The following is an 18,087-nucleotide window of genomic DNA, read 5'->3' on the forward strand; positions in this document are numbered from 1 at the left end:
GCCTTTGGCTTAGGGCATGATCCCAGATTCACAGGATTGAGTCCCTCATTGGGCTCCTTGCATGGAGCCTGCTTCTCCTCCCTCTGCCTGTGTCTCTGCCTCTGTCTGTGTTTCTCATGAATAAATAAATAAAATCTTTAAAAAAAAAGAAAAAAAGAATATGAACACTTAAAGAATGAGGAAATACCGGGCAGCCCGGGTGGCTTAGTGGTTTAGCGCCACCTTCAGCCCAGGGCCTGATCCTGGAGACCCAGGATCGAGTCCCACGTCGGACTTCCTGCATGGAACCTGCTTCTCCCTCTGCCTGTGTCTCTGTTTCTGTCTCTCTCTCTCTCTCTCTCTCTCTCTCTCTCTCTGTCTCTCATGAATAAATAAAATCTTAAAAAAAAGAATGAAGAAATACCCAAATCTCCATTCCATGTTGCCTTCAAAAGCAAAAACCATGTTTATTCCACAGTTGATGTGTAAGCAGAGATAGAATGGAGACACTCCTACAATAAATTACTAACTCAGACTTTTGCATCATCTTTCAAAGATTATGGAGTAATATACCCAGGTAAGTATTTTAATATATAACTATAATTTAGTTTCCAGACAATACTTGTCATAAAAATATGTTCACTAAAAGAGATTATAAGAGCTAATTTAGGAGTAGGTGTTTTAGGAGAGTGCAAATATATTTCCTTTAAATACTGTAAGAACACAAATACTATTTTATGATATTTAAAAGGCTATTTAATCTATGATCATTGTTAGTTGAATACAAGTAATAGCTTATCTTTATTGAACATTTCCTGAATGCCAAACATCATATAGACTTATACATACATAGTGTCATTTAATCCTCAGAGCAAACCTATGGGCTTTATACTAATATAATTTTCATCTTCCAGGTGAAGAAAATGGGCTCAGAGAGGCAAAGCAACTTGGCAAAAGTCACACAGTAAGTAACAGAGTAAGAAATCCAAACTACCTAGACCTAACACCAAAGTCTGTGTTCTGAGCCATGATCCTAACATGGCAGCAATCTCTGGCAGATGTATGTACCTAGGAAAACTGAGGGGTGTTGGTTTTTTTTTTTTTTTTTTTTTAAGATTTTATGTTGTAAACCAAAACAGATACAGAAAATCTCACTTAACAAATTAGTATATTGAGTCACTGTATAAGGCAGATCACCCTTGAAACTACCATCTAGGTCAAGAACTTTGTCTACCTCTCCAGGAGCCCCTTCAGGTGCTCCCATCAAAATCACAGCCTCTCCCTCCAAAAGTGACCACCTTTCTGATACTTCTTGTGTTTCTTTGTAGTTTTTATCACTCACATGTATATCCCTAAACGCTAGAGTTTGGTCTTACACTTTCTCTTTTTTAAATATATGTTTTGAGTCTTTAATCTTGTGGCACCCCTTCCATCCCCTTTTCCCCCCATAACTTTGTTGAAGACCCCAAGGCCATTTTTTGGTTTTCCCAGAGTTTTGAAGTTACTGATCACACACTCCTGGTGCTATTCGACTTATTCTTCTGTCCTTTGCATCCAGAAGCTCAATCAGATTCAGGTTCCATCCCTTTGGCATGAGTAGAGGGGTGTTGGGTTCTTGGTTTGGAAGCACATTATGTCTGTTGGTCATGTGATGTTAACAATAATGGAAGTTCAGTGTAACTAGGTCATTCGTATGTTGGGAGTTATAAAATACTATTCTGAAGCCGTTTCGCTTAGTAACTGGAATACTTTTATAAGATATACTTCCTGCAAACCACACCCCCCCCAGGAAAAAAAAAATGTTAAACAAGTAGGACTACATTAAACTAGTTTCTGCACAACAACAAAGGAAGTCATCAATAATAGGAAAAGACAGCCTACTGAATGGCAGAAAATCTGATAAAGGGTTAATATCCAAAATATGTGAAGAATTCAATAGCAAAAAGTCTGATTAAAAAAATGGGCAGAGAAAAAAAACGGGCAGAGGATCTATATAGACTTTTTTTTCTTTCTTTTTTTTTTTTAAGATTTTTATTTATTTAATTATGAGAGAGAGAGACAGGCACAGGCACTGGCAGAGGGAGAAAAGCAGGCTCCACGCAGGGAGCCAGGATCACGCCCCAGCCTGAAGGTGGTGCTAAACTGCTGAGCCACCCAGGCTGCCCTATATAGACATTTTCAAAGAAGATATAGGTGGCCAACTGCACATGAAAAAGTGTTCAACATCACTAATTATCAGAGAACTGCAAATCAAAACCCCAATGAGATACCACCTCACGAACCTATTAAAATAGCTTGTATCAATTAGGCAAGAAATAACATTGGAGAGAATGTGGAGAAAAGGGAACCCTTGTGCACCATTGATGGGAATACAAACTGGTGCAGCCACTGCAGAAAACAGTATGGAGGTTCCTCAAAAGGCTGAAAATAGAACTACCATATGATCCAGCCTTTCTATTCTGGATATCTATCTGAAGAAACAAAAACACTAATTATGATACATGCACCCCTTATGTTCTTTGCAGTGTTTTTTATGATAGTCAAGATATGAAAACAGCCTACATGTCCATCAGTGGATGAATGGATAAAGAAGATGTGGAATATATATAATGGAATATTACTCAGCCATAAAAATGAATGAGATCTTGCCATTTGTGACAACATGGATAGACCTTGAGAGTATTACACTAAGTTAAAATAAGACAAATACCATAAGGTTTCACTTATATGTGGAATCTCAAAAACAAGTGGACTAACACAAAATTCAGAAATACAGGAGTGCCTGGGTGGCTCGGTGGGTTAAGCATCTGCTTTCAGCTCAGGTCATTATCTCAGGATCCTGGGATTGAGCCCCATGCTGGGTTCCCTGCTCAGTAGGGAGCCTGTTTCTCCCTCCTCCCTGGCTTGTGCTTTCTCACTATCTGTCTCTCTCAAATAAATGAATAAAATCTTTTTTAAAAATCATAAATAAGGAGAATGGATTGGTAGTTATCAGGGGGAAGGAGTTTGGGTAGAGGCAAAATGGATGAAGGATGTCAATTGTATAGTGATGAGTGGTAACTGGTAATCTCTTCATAGTTTCTACAACACTGAATTATTATGTTAAATAACTGAAACTAATATAATGTAATATACCAATTTTACCTCAATAAAAGAAAAAAAAAGAAACCTTTGTCTGCTATTTGTTACCCAGTGGCACATTTTATATGGGAAAGGCAGGATGAAGGCTTAATTCATTTCCTTGTCAACTTTTATCCTCTCCTAAAAGACCAGTTTGCTTTCTTACTAGGCCATTATTACAGTAATTTTTAGTAATACAGATTTGAACATATTTGCTGTGTTTCAGTCCTTTGTAGTTATAGGCATACATTTTTCTGTTGCACTTTGCTTTATTGTGCTGCACAGATACTGCAGTTTGGGTTTTTTTCTTTTTACAAATTGAATGTTTTGCAACCCTGTGTCAAACAACTCTTGACACCATTTTTCCAAAAGCGTTTGCTCACTTTGTGTCTCTATGTCACATTACGGTAATTATTGCAATATTTTAGACTTTTTCATTATTATATTTCTTTTTATCTATGATCACTGGTCTTTGGTGTTACTGTTGTAATTATTTGGGGGAGCCACAAACCATAACTTTGTGAGACAGAACTTAATGTATGTATCCTGCTCCACTGACTGGCTCTTCCCCAGTCTCCTCAGGCCTCCCTGTTTCCTAAGACACGACAATACTGAACTTAGGCCAATTAAGAACCCATAACGACCACTAAGTGTTCAAGTGTAAGGAAGAGTTGCATGCCTCTGACTTTCAATTAAAAGCTAGAAATGATTAAGCTTACTGAAGAAAGCATGACAAAAATCTGAGCCAGGTGGAAAGTTAGGCCTCTTGCACCACACAGCCAACTCGTGAGTGCAAAGGAAAGCTCTTGAAGAAAATTAGCACTGCCCCAGTAATAAGCACTAACTGATAAGCCTTATCACTGATACAGGGAAAGTGTATCAGTGATACACTGATACGTGGTCTCAACAGAAGATCAAACCAGCTACAATATTCCCTTTAGCCAAAGCCTAGTCTGGAACAAGACCCTAGCTCTTCAATTCTATGAGGACTGAGAGGGGTGAGGAAGCTACAGAGGAAGAGTTTGAAGCTAGCAGAGGGGTGTTCATGAGGTTCAAGGGAAGAAGCCGTCTCCATAACATCAAAGTACAAAGTGAAGCAGCAAGTGCTGATGGAGAAGCTGCAGCAAGTTATCTAGAGTACCTGGCTGAGGTAATGAACAAAGGTGGCTACATTAAACAACACATTTTCAATGTAGATTAAACACTCTTCTCTGGGTAAGAGATGCCATCTAGGAGTTTCATAGCTAGAGAGAAGGAGTCCATGCCTAGCTTCCAATCTTCAAAAGACAGAATGGTAGGAGCTAATGCAGCTGGTGACTTTAAGTTGAAGCCAATGCTCATTTGCCATGTGAAAGATCCTTAAGAACTATGTTAGATCTGTGTTTAAGCTCTATAAATGGAATAAGAAAGCCTGGATAATAGCACATCTGTTTGTAGCTTGTTTACTGAGTATTTTAAGCCCACTGTTGAGACCTGCTCAGAAAAAAAATATTTCAAAATATTACTGCTCATAGACAATGCACCTGGTCATCAAAGAGCTCTGATAGAGATAGACAACAAGATTACTGTTTTCATGCCTGCTAACACAACATCCATTTTGCAGTCATGGGTCATGAAGTAATTTTGACTTCTAAGTTTCATTTAAGAAATACATTTTGTGGGATCCCTGGGTGGCGCAGTGGTTTGGCGCCTGCCTTTGGGCCAGGGCGCGATCCTGGAGACCCGGGATCGAATCCCACATCAGGCTCCCGGTGCATGGAGCCTGCTTCTCCCTCTGCCTGTGTCTCTGCCTCTCTCTCTCTCTGTGACTATCATAAATAAATAAATAAAAAAAAATACATTTTGTAAAGTGCTAGCTGTCAGAGTTAGTGGTTTCTCTCATGGATCTGGGCAAAGTAAGCTGAAAACCTTCAGAAGAGGATTCACCATTCTAGATGCCATTAAGAACATTCAGGATTCATGGGAAGAGATGAAAACATCAACATTAACAGGAGTTTGAAAGAAGTTGATTCCAGCACTCATGGATGACTTGGGCTCAAGACTTCAAAGGGGGAAATAACTGCTGATGTAGTGGAAATCACAGAACTAGAAGTGGAGCCTGAAGATGGGACAGACTGGCTGTGATCTCATGATAAAACTAACAGATGAGGATTTGCTTTTTATAGGTGAGCAAAGAAGGGGGTTTCTTGAGATGGAAACTACTCCTGGTGAAGATGCTGTGAACATTGTTCAAATGGCAACAAAGCCTTGAGAGTATTGCATAAACTTAGTTGGTAAAGCAGCAGCAGGGTTGGAGAGCACTGACTCCAATTTTGAAAGAAGTTCTATAGGAAAAATGCCATCAAAGAGCACCTCACTTGCTACAGAGAAATTGTAGGAGGAAGAGTCAACCAGTGTGGCTGAGTTCATTATTGTCTTATTTTAGGAGTTAACACAGTCACCCAGGACTTCAACGACACCACCCCAGTCAGCAGCCTTCAATATTAAGGCAAGACACCCCCCTGCCAAGGCCACATCAACAAAAAGATTTCAACTCCCTGAAAGCTCAGATGATGATTAGCACTTTTCAGCAATAAGATTTTTTTGTTGTTGCTGTTGTTTGTTTTAGAGCAGGAGCAGGGGAGAGGGGTAGGGCAGAGGGGGAGAGGGAGAAAGAGAATCTTAAGTAGACTCCATGCCCAGTGTGGAACCTGACATGGGGCTTGATCTCACAACCCTGAGATCATGACCTGAGCCGAAATCAGGAGTTGGATGCTTAACTGAGCCATCCAGGCACCCATAATAAGGTTGTTTCTTAATTAAGATATATGCATTTCTTAGACATAATGTTGCACAGTTAATAGACTACAGTATAATGTAAACATTTTTTATATGCACTGGAAAACCAAAAAAATCATTTGACTTACCTTATTGTGATTTATTGCACTGCTCTGAGACTGAACCCCACAATATCTCCAAGGTATGCCTATATCTCTATTGAAATTGAAAGTGTCCTGTCTATGCCAGTGGAAGCTTCTTTAGCCTGGTTCCTAAGTCTTTTTTTTTTTTTTTGTCTTTTTTTTCCTTTAATGTGGTAAAGTACACGTATCATAAAGTTTATCATCTTAATTATTTTAGGTGTACAGTTAGGTGTTATTAAATACATTCATAGTGTGCAGTCATCGGCACCATCCATTCCCGGAACTCTTTCACCTTCTAAAACTGGAACCTTATGTTCATTAACTAATAACTCCTCATTCTCCCTTTCCCAAGTCCCTGGAAAACACCATTCTACTTTCTTTCTCTGTGAGTTTGACTATTCGAAGTATCTCACGTAAGTGGCATTACACAGTGTTTATTTTTTTGTGAATGCTTATTTTACTCAGCATAATATCTTTAAGATTCATTCATGTAGCATATGTCAGCACTTTTTTTTTTTAAGATTTTATTTTTTACTTATTCATGAGAGACACAGGGAGAGAGAGGCAGAGACACAGGCAGAGGGAGAAGCAGGCTCCATGCAGGGAGCCCGACGTGGGACCTTATCCCAGGTCTCCAGGGTCACACCCTGGGTCGAAGGCAGCGTTAAACCACTGAGCCACCGGGCAGCCCATATGTCAGCATTTCTACAAGAGAAAACAGTGTGATGGTTCCTCAAAAAAAAAAAAAGTAAAGGGAAATGCAAATCAAAACCACAGTGAGATATCACTTCATACCTGTCGGAATGCCTAGAATCAAAAAGAAAAAATAACAAGTGTTGGTGAGGATGTGCAGAGAAGGGAATGCTTGTGCCCTATTAGTGGGAATGCAAGCTGGTGCAGTCACTATGGAAAATAGTGTGTAGATTTTTAAAATAGAATTACCACATGATCCAGCAATCCCACTTCTGCGTAAATACCCAGAACAACTGATGAAAAAAAAGCAGGGTCTCAGATATTTGAAAACTGAGTTTTGATCTTTTGGAGTAGAGGCTTTACCTAAGACTTATACATGGGGCATTTTACCTCAGTTCTCAGATATGAAAGCAAGACAGCTTGCCCCCCTTTGCAGGGGGACAAGAAAGTAAATATAGGACACCTAGAAGGGTGGAGTTGTCTGGTATGGTTGGTGTATAGAGGTTGAGAGAGAGAACCCAGCCTAAGACCCAGGGAGTGACCAGTTGGGCAGCATCCAAGTGCCAGGCAGAGGTGTGGGCATCCTGGCGTAATTGTAATTTAGGAATGAGATCCATGTTTGAAAATAGACAGCAATGTGGTGTGATCCATTTGTTATGTTTGTTGCAGGGAAGGTGGTCACAAGTGACGAAACTCAAAGACACAATTAACACATAGCCTATGCAGAGGAGCAGAGAGGAGGGATCCCTGGGTGGCGCAGCGGTTTGGCGCCTGCCTTTGGCCCAGGGCGCGATCCTGGAGACCCGGGATCGAATCCCATGTCGGGCTCCTGGTGCATGGAGCCTGCTTCTCCCTCTGCCTGTGTCTCTGCCTCTCTCTCTCTCTCTCTCTGTGACTATCATAAATAAATAAAAATTTTTAAAAAATTTAAAAAAAAAAAGCAGAGAGGAGATGAAAACAGGGAACATGCCTTCATCAGTAAACATGAGGATTATCACCAGACAGTTGGGAGAATCCCTTTCAGTCCAGAAATTCTGTGATCCATTTCCTGATTCCATTATAGGATGGAATGTGTCTAAATAGCTAAGCTTTACTAGGCTCTGGGAAGAGCAGTTTGAAAAAAAAGTTACAGATAAACTTAGTCTATTTCTGGCAACCTACGGACTAGGAATTTAATGGCTTGCTTGAATTTTCAGGACCACATGGTGTCCTGTATGGCTTAAACACTTCCTTTGGGGCACCTGGCTCAGTCGGTAGAGCACATGACTCTTTATCTCCATGTCCTGAGTTCAAGCCCCATGTTGGGTGCAGAAACTGCTTTAAAAAAAAAAAAGAAAGAAGAAGAAGAAGAAGAAAAGAAGAAGAAGAAGAAAGAAAAGAAGAAAAGAAAAGAAGAAAAGAAGAAGAAGAAAACAAGAAGAAGAAGAAGAAAGAAAAGAAGAAAGAAAAGAAAAGAAGAAGAAGAAGAAGAAGAAGCAGCAGCAGCAGCAGAAGCAGCAGCAGCACTTCCCTTTAAGTGACCAGAGAAAATATAAGCAAGGAATGCAGAAACTCCTTTGAGCTTATTTCCTTATCTCTACAGGAAAGTTGATAATTCTTGGCCCGTCCTTCGCCAGGGCTGCTGTAAGGATTAAATGCATCTGCAAAAGGACTCTGGGACCCATGGGTGATAAAGATGGATTAGCCCTGAAGTCAGCAATTATCAATAATTTTTCTCATTATGTTTAGGATCAGGAATAGGGTAAAACAAAATTCAAGGACTTTTAGGTCTATGTAAAATGATCTGTAATGTTTTATTAGTTTTTAGAAGTAGTCATGTTACTGCGTAATCCCTAACTAAAAAGTAACTATGTTGGCTCCAAAGTCAAACACTACAGTCTTTGGTCAGCAGAACCACCTGTTTCCTACAATGAAAACATCTTTTTCCCTGAACTGCTGCTTTTTTGCCAGCAGATGAGGTCTAAGAGGCAAGAACTAGAGAATGATTTAAATCTGCTTCCAAATAAGAAGAATGCCTGATAGCTGAGTTGAAAAAAGATGTCCACCCTCAAGCTAAAGCACAGACTGTTTACACAAACTAGTCTCATTGTCTTCATATGAAATGTAGAATTCAGATTTTGAAGTTAGTTGATTAGAAAAAGCTAGAGGAACACCTGGTTGGCTTAGTTGGTAGTGTGTGCAATTCTTGATCTTGGAGTTGTAAGTTTGAGCTCCACTTTGGGTATGGAGATTACCTAAAAATAAAATATTTTTTTAAAAAAAGAACGAAAGAAAAAGCAAGAAAATACAGAATGCCTTAGGAAGTTGATTTCTAGCAGGGCAGAGGGACAGCAGCAACCAGCCAGCAGCCACTAGCTTCCATTCCCAAATGAAGAGGCCAGATCTAACACCTTGGCCTGCAAAGATGGGCGGGTACTGAGGTGAAGGCTCTGCTGGCCAATAGCGCACACCAAAACTCGGAATGGACGGGTTAGAGCCAAGTGACCGCCTGGCTCCTGGGACCAAGTGTGTGTTTCTGGCTTTGTTGTTGTTTTTCAGTATGTGTTAAATTTTGAGTATCCAGGTTATGTCGAATCACTGCTGGATACCAAAGAATCTGGATGTTGATTCTGAATAGTCCACCCTCCACTTCAACCCCAGGAGGTTGTGTGGACTTGGAGTTGAGCTCTCTGCGGTACACAGTCTGTTCAAGTGAGAGCAAGAGAGAGGCTGCCAGTTGTCAGGGAGCCAGCATGGGCTGTGGAGTCGGGGGCATCCAGGCTGTGGTCCTGGTGCCCACTGTGTGACCTCTCGTCTTTAGATGACCGTCGTGAACACCTCTCTTATGGTGCTGTTTTGTAGCTAAGAGATAATGGATGTAAACACCTGATAGAGCGCGAGCCTTCCAGATGGTGTGGTGGTGTCAGGGGAGGAAACACTGGCTTGGCGTGCGGAGTCTACCCTACTTAGGTTTCTAAACTTGGGCATCAATTTCTTCTATAAAATGCCTGGGTTGGTCAGTCAGAAAATATTTCACTCTTAGGAATTTGATGAAAGATAATATAAGCCCCGCAAAAATGTACAAAATACATATTTTTTAAATATTAGAGAACTCAGTCCCACTCTTATCCTAGTTAAAAAGCCCAGAGCTAGATAGCTTCTAAGAATTATGTATGATATTATTTCCCACAAATAACTGGGCTTATCATGAAACAGACTGTCTTCTGTGGAATCTATTCTAGTTATTAATGCTTTCCTATTGCTATTTTTTTTACTACACATATTTAATATGTTACTTAGTATTTAGAGCAAAAAACTTCACATCTGGATTATTGACCATCCACTCATTTCCAGACTGAAGGAATAAAAGGCAAGGCCAGTTTACTGTGGGTTCCAGCGCCCCATGAATACAGGAAGTAGGATAGCCAGTTTAAAAAGTTTGTTTTTCCACCAAGCTTACCAAAGACGTGTACATTTTCTTCATTTTTACAAAGACCCCCAGTTTAGGAAAATAACTCTGAGAGAAAAGAAAGGCCTCAGAACTGTTAAAGGAAAGTCTCAGTTATAAATATAAATAAGGATCAATGTTTATGCTTACATCTTTTAACACTGAAAAGTTATCTAACAAGGTTATGTTATTACTGTTTATAAAAAGTTTTCAGTTATCCACCAGTGGCAATATATATAAAGCCTAACGTCTGCGAGGAACATTTGCCTCACTCCCTGGCCCTTGCCAACTGGCAATATCTGTGAGCAAGAAAAGAGGAACCCCATGCCTTCAATTTCTTTATTTTAGGGAAAAGTTTATGAAAATGTGACTTGAGTCACTGAAGGAATGAGTCATTTGTCTTCAAAAAGAAAGGTCATATGGAAGTAATTCTACAAATATTTAGTCGTGCCTAAATTCAGACTAAAGTTGCTTCAACTAGAACTTAAGCTCAAACCCCACTCTCACCCTTGAATATTTTACAGGACTCAGAACAGCCCTCTGTGTACATCTATCCAGTTTCCTAGCATTCCAAGATAGGAAATGGAGCATACTTCCTGGCTTTAAATATGAGAGTTGGCCAGACACTGTCTTGTCAGCCTTGCGTGATCAAGACAAGTTCAGAATATTTATGCATGTCCCGAGTTTAGAGCAGGAAACGTTATCAGTTGCTACAGAGCTGAACGATACCACACGCTTCATATGACCAGGACATTCCTAAAGCAGCTTAGCATGATAGAAAACCTTTGAGTCAGACCTTGGATTGAATACCAACAACTGTATACCTCCAGTCAAGATTTTATACATGAACGAGGCCAAAACAGGAAAGAAAAAGTAACTGTAGAAAACAATAAAGGAAGAAGACAACACTGGAAAAGAAAGCTATCATATTTCATATTGTTAGAGATAAAGCATTGCATGCACAAAACAACAGGATGCCGCTTTAAAAAAATTTTTTTTCCCAGAGAATTAAAATTGGGTCTTACCAAAAAACACCAGACAGCAGAAATGAGAGACAGTAGAAGACACTGAGATAACATTGAAGAAATTCCTTTAAGAAGCAGAATAAAGAGAAAGACATGGAAAAGGAGACAGAGTTAAAGCAGGAGAGGGCCCATCTAGGAGGCCCATTATCCAAAAAAGGTAGATCCAAAAAGAGATAATTTTGAAAGGGAGATGTTATGGATTTGTGCCCCACCCCCCAATTCCTATGATGAAATTCTAACCCCCAGGTAATGGTATTAGGAGGTGGTGCCTTGGGAGGTGATAAGGTCATGAGGGTGGTGCCCTTATATCGGAAACCCAGAGAGCTCCCTTGAGCTCTTTCTGCCATGTGAGAACGAAGCATTGGTAAACCAGAAACAGTGTTGATCTTGGACTTTCAGCTTTCAAAACTGTGAAAGTTAAGCCACCCAGTTGATGGTATTCTGTTACAGCAGCTCGAGCTGACTAAGATGGGTGGAGAACAAAATAAAAAATTCAAAAGCATTCCCAGAAAGGAAGAGTTATGCCACTGAGTACCCAGCCCAAGAGATGAAAATAAACCCTTGCAAACTTATGGCATTGTGAAATTCTACAATATAGTAACAAGAAGTTCCTATAAACTTCCAGGGTATGGCAGGAGAAGAGAACATTTCTTAGAATCAGAATAGTCCTGAATTTCTCAACACTGGAAGTTAGAAGACAAGGGGGTGATGCCTTCAAAAGTCTAAGGGAAAAATGATTTCCCAGCTTAGGATTTTAGAGTCAGCCAAACTCCTGATGAAGTGAAGGAACAATATTTAAACATTTTCAAACACACACCAGGTCCCAGATTTCCCTTCCCATGAATGTGTTGTAAGAAGCTCCTAAAAGATGTTCTCCCCCAGGGTGGGGTAACCAAGAAAGGAAAGAGGTATTCTCTAAAAGGTGGTGAAAAGAGATGCTAAATCAAGACTGGAGCTGGCAGCTGACATAGAGCACGACCAGTCCAGAGCAGTTCAGAGACTCTGGGAACAAGCTCGAGAGAAGATGAAACCAGTAGACAGTCTCAGTGCTCAGCCTGCTGAGAGGAAGATTGATATACCTGAGGGGAGAGTCAAAGGGCAGAATAATTGTCATGGTGTGAAGTGATGAGGTAGCTTCTGACTCCTACTTCCATAATGCCAACGCCAATATGATTATATTGGGAGAATAAAAGAACAGGATGTGTGTGAGAGAGTGTATGTTTGGTGAGAAGAGAAGATGAAAGACAATTGGATCTTCTAAATTCAGAAATCAATAGATGAGGGCAAAAGCTAAAAAAGAGAAAACAAGGAGTAGCAATGTAACAGACCGTATGTGAATAGTAGTGTTTTGTCAAGGCCGCATTTCCCAAGTGTGTTATGGGTAAGTGCCACGATGTCAGCAACTATTTTTAGCAGAGAGAGAAAGCAAATGTGAATCTAGGTGAGGGCATTCAGGTATTCATTATACTACTCATGTAACTTTTCCAAAGGTGTGAAATTTTTTTCCAAAAAACCTGGGAAATAAGCAGTAGTATAATTGCACTACTTAGAAGATGATAGCCATGCTTATCAATTTAAAGCTCTTAAGTGGTTGCCCATGGGAATAGAAGATGAGCATATTGGAGGGTGGGGAGGAGGAAGTACTGTGCTTCAGAACTAGCATAGAATGGTGATTTCACTCTTGAACTCTGACATGTACACCTTTTATTAAAAGCTGAATTTAAACAAATCGATACATTATTAGGGGAAATGTAAAATCAGGAAAATCAAAACTTTGAAAAAGCAGCTTTTATACATACAATGTATGGAAATATGTTAGAAAAAAATATTGTCCACCGCAACAAAAAGAAACACAAAACAGGAACAGCCTCAATATGAAATGTGCTAGATTTATACGAAGTCTGGCCCTCTACTGAGGCACATAAAGGAACCCTTGAATAGAGAGACGCATCTTATTCCTGGTAGGATGATTCAAGATTGTAGAGTCGTCAGATGTCCCTAAGGTAAACTCAATGCAATCTCTTAAATCAACAAAATGATTTTATGGCTTACTTGGGAGAATACTATTAAAACATATGAAAGAAATGGACAAGGAATTACTCAGCCAGATTTTAAAGTTAAAGAAAATTAAAACTAGAACAGGCACTGTGAACAAAAGGTCAACAGAACCAGTCTTAAAAATCAGTCCAAGTATATGACAAATAGCATATATGATGAAGATGGCCCTGCCACTAAGCAGGCATGTATATTTGGGTAAGAAGAGAAATGTATTCAGAGGATAATTTGCAGGGAAAAATCACAGTTTTGAATTTTATAAAAATGTCTCCCATTCCCCATGACAAGGAAGGTATTGATTCTCACCATCCTTGGGTGGGGAAGGGGGGACTCCAGCTCATAGATCAACTGTGTAAACTTGAGAGCTGAGTTTATACTCTTCTCTTCCTAAGTATTAGAGCCAGCCTTTTATTTCTATCCAGAAACTGTAACCACCCTGAACAAATACTGATTTTCCCTGAAATGATCTTTAGGAGTGGTTTTACCCATCTCAATAAAATAGATATCTATCTTATCTATCCTTGTTGTGCTGTGCTGAAGGGTTTTTTCTCCTTAAATACAGGAAAAGCACTAGACTCAACTTTTTCCCTTCACCGGCTAACACAAAAGACATAAAATCACTGTCTTCCTTTAGTTGCCATAGTGCACAGTTGTTTTCGGCTGCTCATCATCTGGTCTCCATTACTAATAATGCCCAAGTTCTTTTCCCCACCGAATGTGATTTGGGCGGGAAGGTGACTTCTCACACTGTGGACTAAAGAGGAAAGCTGGGCTGTCCAATACAGCAGCCACTGGCCATATGTGACTATTGAGCACTTGGTGTATCTGAACAACTGAATTATTTATTTCATTTTAATTAACTGATTTAATTTTTTTATTGAGGTATAATTGGCATATACTAGTTAAAGGTGTACAACATAGTGATGGCATTTGTATAGATTGCAAAATGGTCACCATCGTACGTCTAGTTACCATCTGTCACCACACAAAGTTAATACAATACTATTGACTGTATTTCTCATGCTGTACATTATATTCCCATGACCTGTTTATTTTATCACTGATTTGTACTTATTACACTCCCCTCTGGCAACCACCAATCCATCCTGTATCTATGAATCTGAGATTTATTTCTTTTGTTGTATGGATTCCACATACGAGTGAAATCATACAGTATCTTTCTCTGACTTATTTCACTTAGCATAATGCCTTCTAGGTCCGTGTTGTCACAAATAGCAAGATTTCCTTTTTCTTTTTTTTATTTCCTTCTTTTTTATGGCTGAGTAATATTCCACTGTGTTTCTATACCACAGCTTTATCCATTTATCCATCACGGGGCACTTAGGTTGCTTCCATATTTTGGCTCTTGAAAATAATGCTGCAATGGACATAGGGGTGCATATATCTTTTCCAATTAGTGTTTTTGTTTTTGTTTTTGTTTTCGGTAAATAGTAGTGAAATTACTGGATCACATGGTATGTCTACTTTTAATTTTTTGAGGAAACTCCATACTGTTTTTCACAGTAGCTGCACCAGTTTATGTTCCCACCAACAAGTGTACAATGATTCCTTTTATCCACATCCTCACTTCTTGTTTCTTGTCTTTTTCATTTTAGCCCTTCTGATTGGTGTGAGGTTATATCTCACATGGCATTTTCCTGGTGATGAGTGACATTGAGCATCTTTTCATGTGTCTGTTGGCTGTCTGTTTGTCTCTTTTGGAAAAATACTCAGGTCCTCTGCCCGTTTTTATTTATTTTTTAAAGATTTTATTCATTTATTCGTGAGACACAGAGAGGCAGAGACACAGGCAGAGGGAGAAGCAGCCTTCCTGTGGGGAGCCCAATGCAGGACTCACGTGCAGGATCCCAGGATCATGCCCCAAGTTGAAGGCAGATGCTCAACCACTGAGCTACCCAGGTGTCCCCTCTGCCCATTTTTAAAGTGGATTATTTGTTTGTTTTGTTATTGAGTTGTATGAGTTCTTATATATTTCAGATATTGACACCTTATTGGATATATGATTTGCAAACATCTTCTCCCATTAAGTAGGTTGCCTTTTTGTTTTGTTGATTGTTTCCTTTGTTTTGCAGAAGTTTTTTAGTTTGATATAGTCCCCAAATCTATTTTTGCTTTTATTTCCCTGGCCTTTGGAGTCAGATCCAAAAAAATATTGCTCAGACCAATGTCAAGGAGCTTACTGCCAGTGTTTTCTTGTAGGTTTCAAGTCTTAATCCATTTTGAGTTAATTTTTGTGTATAGTATAGGACAGTAGTTTAGTTTCATTCTTTCGATATGGTTGTCCAGTTTTCCCAGCACCATTGATTGAAGAGACTGTTTTTTCCCCATTGTATATTCTTGTCTCCTTTGTTGTCAGCTAATTGACCATATATACAGGGGTTATTTCCGGCTCTCTGTTTTGTTCCATTGAACTATGTAGCTGTTTTGATTACAGTAGGTTTGTAGTATAGTTTGAAACCAGGGAGCATGATACCTTCAGTTTTGTTTTTCTTTCTCAGGATAGTTTTGGCTCTTTGGGATCTTTTGTGGTTCCATAAAAATGGTGGAATTATTTGCTCTAGTTCCATGAAATATGCCACTGGAATTTTGATAGGGATTGCATTGAATCTGTAAATTGCTTTGGGTAGTGTAGACATTTTAACAATATTAATTTTCCCATTCCATGGAATATCTTTCCATGTGTTGTCTTCAGTTGTGTTGTCTTCAATTTGTGTTGTCTTCAATTTCTTTAATCAGTGTTTTACAGTTTTCAGAGTAACAGGTTTTCACCCCCTTGGTTTAGTTTATTCCTAAGTATTTTATTATTTTTGGCACAGTTGTAAATGGGATTGCTTTCTTAGTTCCTATTCCTGCTACTTCATTATTAGTGTATACAAATACAATGGATTTCTGTATACTGATTTTGTATTCTGCAACTTTACTGAATTCATTTACCATTTCTACTAGTTTGTTTTTTTTTTGGTGGAGGCTTTTAGGGTTTTCTAAAGATAATGTCATCTGCAAAAAGTGAAAATTCTACTTCCTTCTTATCAATTTAGGTATCTTTTATTTCTTTTTATTGTCTGATTGCTTTGACTAGGACTTCCAGGACTATGTTGAATAAAAGTCTTGTGAGTAGACATCCTTGTCTTGTTCCTGATGTTAGGGAAATGTTCTCAATTTCTCACCACTGAGTATGTTTGTTGTGGGTTTTTCATATATGGCCTTTATGTATGGAATATATATGTTTCCTCTAAACCTACTTTGTTGAGAGATTTTATCATGAATGGATATTGACTTTGTCAAATGCTTTTTTCAGCATTTGAAATGATCATATGGTTTTTATCCTTTCTCTTGTTGATGTGATGTATCACATTGATTGCTTTGCAAATATTGAACCATGCTTGCGTCCCAGGAATAAAGCCCACTCGATTGTTGTGAATGATTTTTTAAATGTATTGTTAGATTCTATTAGCTAATATTTTGTTGAGGATTTTTGCAACTGTGTTCATCAGAGATCTTAGCCTCCAGTTCTCTTTTTTTGTGGGTGTCTCTATCTGGTTTTGATATCAGGATAATGCTGGCCTCGTAGAATGAATTTGGAAAGGTTCCTTCCTCTTCTATTTTTTTGGAATAGTTTGAGAAGAATAGGTATTAATTCTTCTTTAAATGTTTGGTAGAATTGACCTGTAAAGTCATCTGATTCTGGACTTTGGTTTGCTAGTTTTTTGATTACTGATTCAATTTCATTGCTAGTAATCTGTTCAAATTTTCTATTTCTTCTTGATTCAGTTTTCAAAGGTGATAGGTTTCTAGAAATTTATCCATTTTTTCTAGGTTGTCCAATCTGTTCCCATACAATTTTTCATATTATAATCCTTTGTATTTCTGTGGTGATAGTTGTTATTTCTCCTCATTTTATTAATTTGAGTCATTTCCTTTTTTTTTGATGAATGTGGCTAAAGATTTATGACTTGTTGATCTTTTCAAAGAACTCATTCCTGGTTTTATTGTTCTATTTTTTTTAGTCTCTATTTCTTTTATTTCTGCTTTAATCTTTATTATTTCCTTCCTTTTACTGGGCTTTGGGCTTTGTTCTTTTTGTAGCTCCTTTAGGTGTAGGTTAACTTGTTTTCTCTTGCTTCTTCAGTTAGGCCTATATTGCTATAATCTTGGTCTGTTGTATTTTCTTTCCTTTCCTTTTTTTTTTTTAATTTACATTTTTAACAATTTAAATTCAATTTGCCAACATATAGTATAACACCCAGTGCTCATCCCATCAACTGCCCTCCTCAGTGCCCATCACCCAGTTACCGCATCCTCCCCATTTTCCTCCCCTTCTGCAACCCTTTGTTTGCTTTCCAGAGTTAGGAGTCTCTAATGGTTTGTCTCCCTCTCTAATGTTTCCCATTTAGTTCCCCTCCTTTCCCTTATAATCCCTTTCACTATTTCTTATATTCCACGTATGAGTGAAGCCATATGATGATTGTCCTTCTGATTGACTTATTTCACTTAACATAATACCCTCTAGTTCATCCACATTGAAGCAAATTGTGAGTAGTCGTCTTTTCTGATGGCTGAATAATATTCCATTGTATATATATACACACATATACATACACATCGTCTTAATCCATTTATCTGTTGAAGGACATCATGGTGTCTTCCACAGTTTGGCTCTGTGGACATTGCTGCTATGAACATCGGGGTGTGGGTGTCCTAGCATTTTACTACATGAATATCTTTGAGGTAAATACCCAGTAGTGCAATTGCTAGATCATAAGATAGCTCTATTTTTAACTTATTGAGGAACTTCCACACAGTTTTCCAGAGTGGCTGTACCAGTTCACATTCCCACCAACAGTTTAAGAGGGTTCCCCTTTCTCCA

The sequence above is a fragment of the Canis lupus genome, chromosome 23 (assembly GCF_003254725.2).
Source record: "Canis lupus dingo isolate Sandy chromosome 23, ASM325472v2, whole genome shotgun sequence".
Classification (NCBI taxonomy): Eukaryota; Metazoa; Chordata; class Mammalia; order Carnivora; family Canidae; genus Canis; species Canis lupus.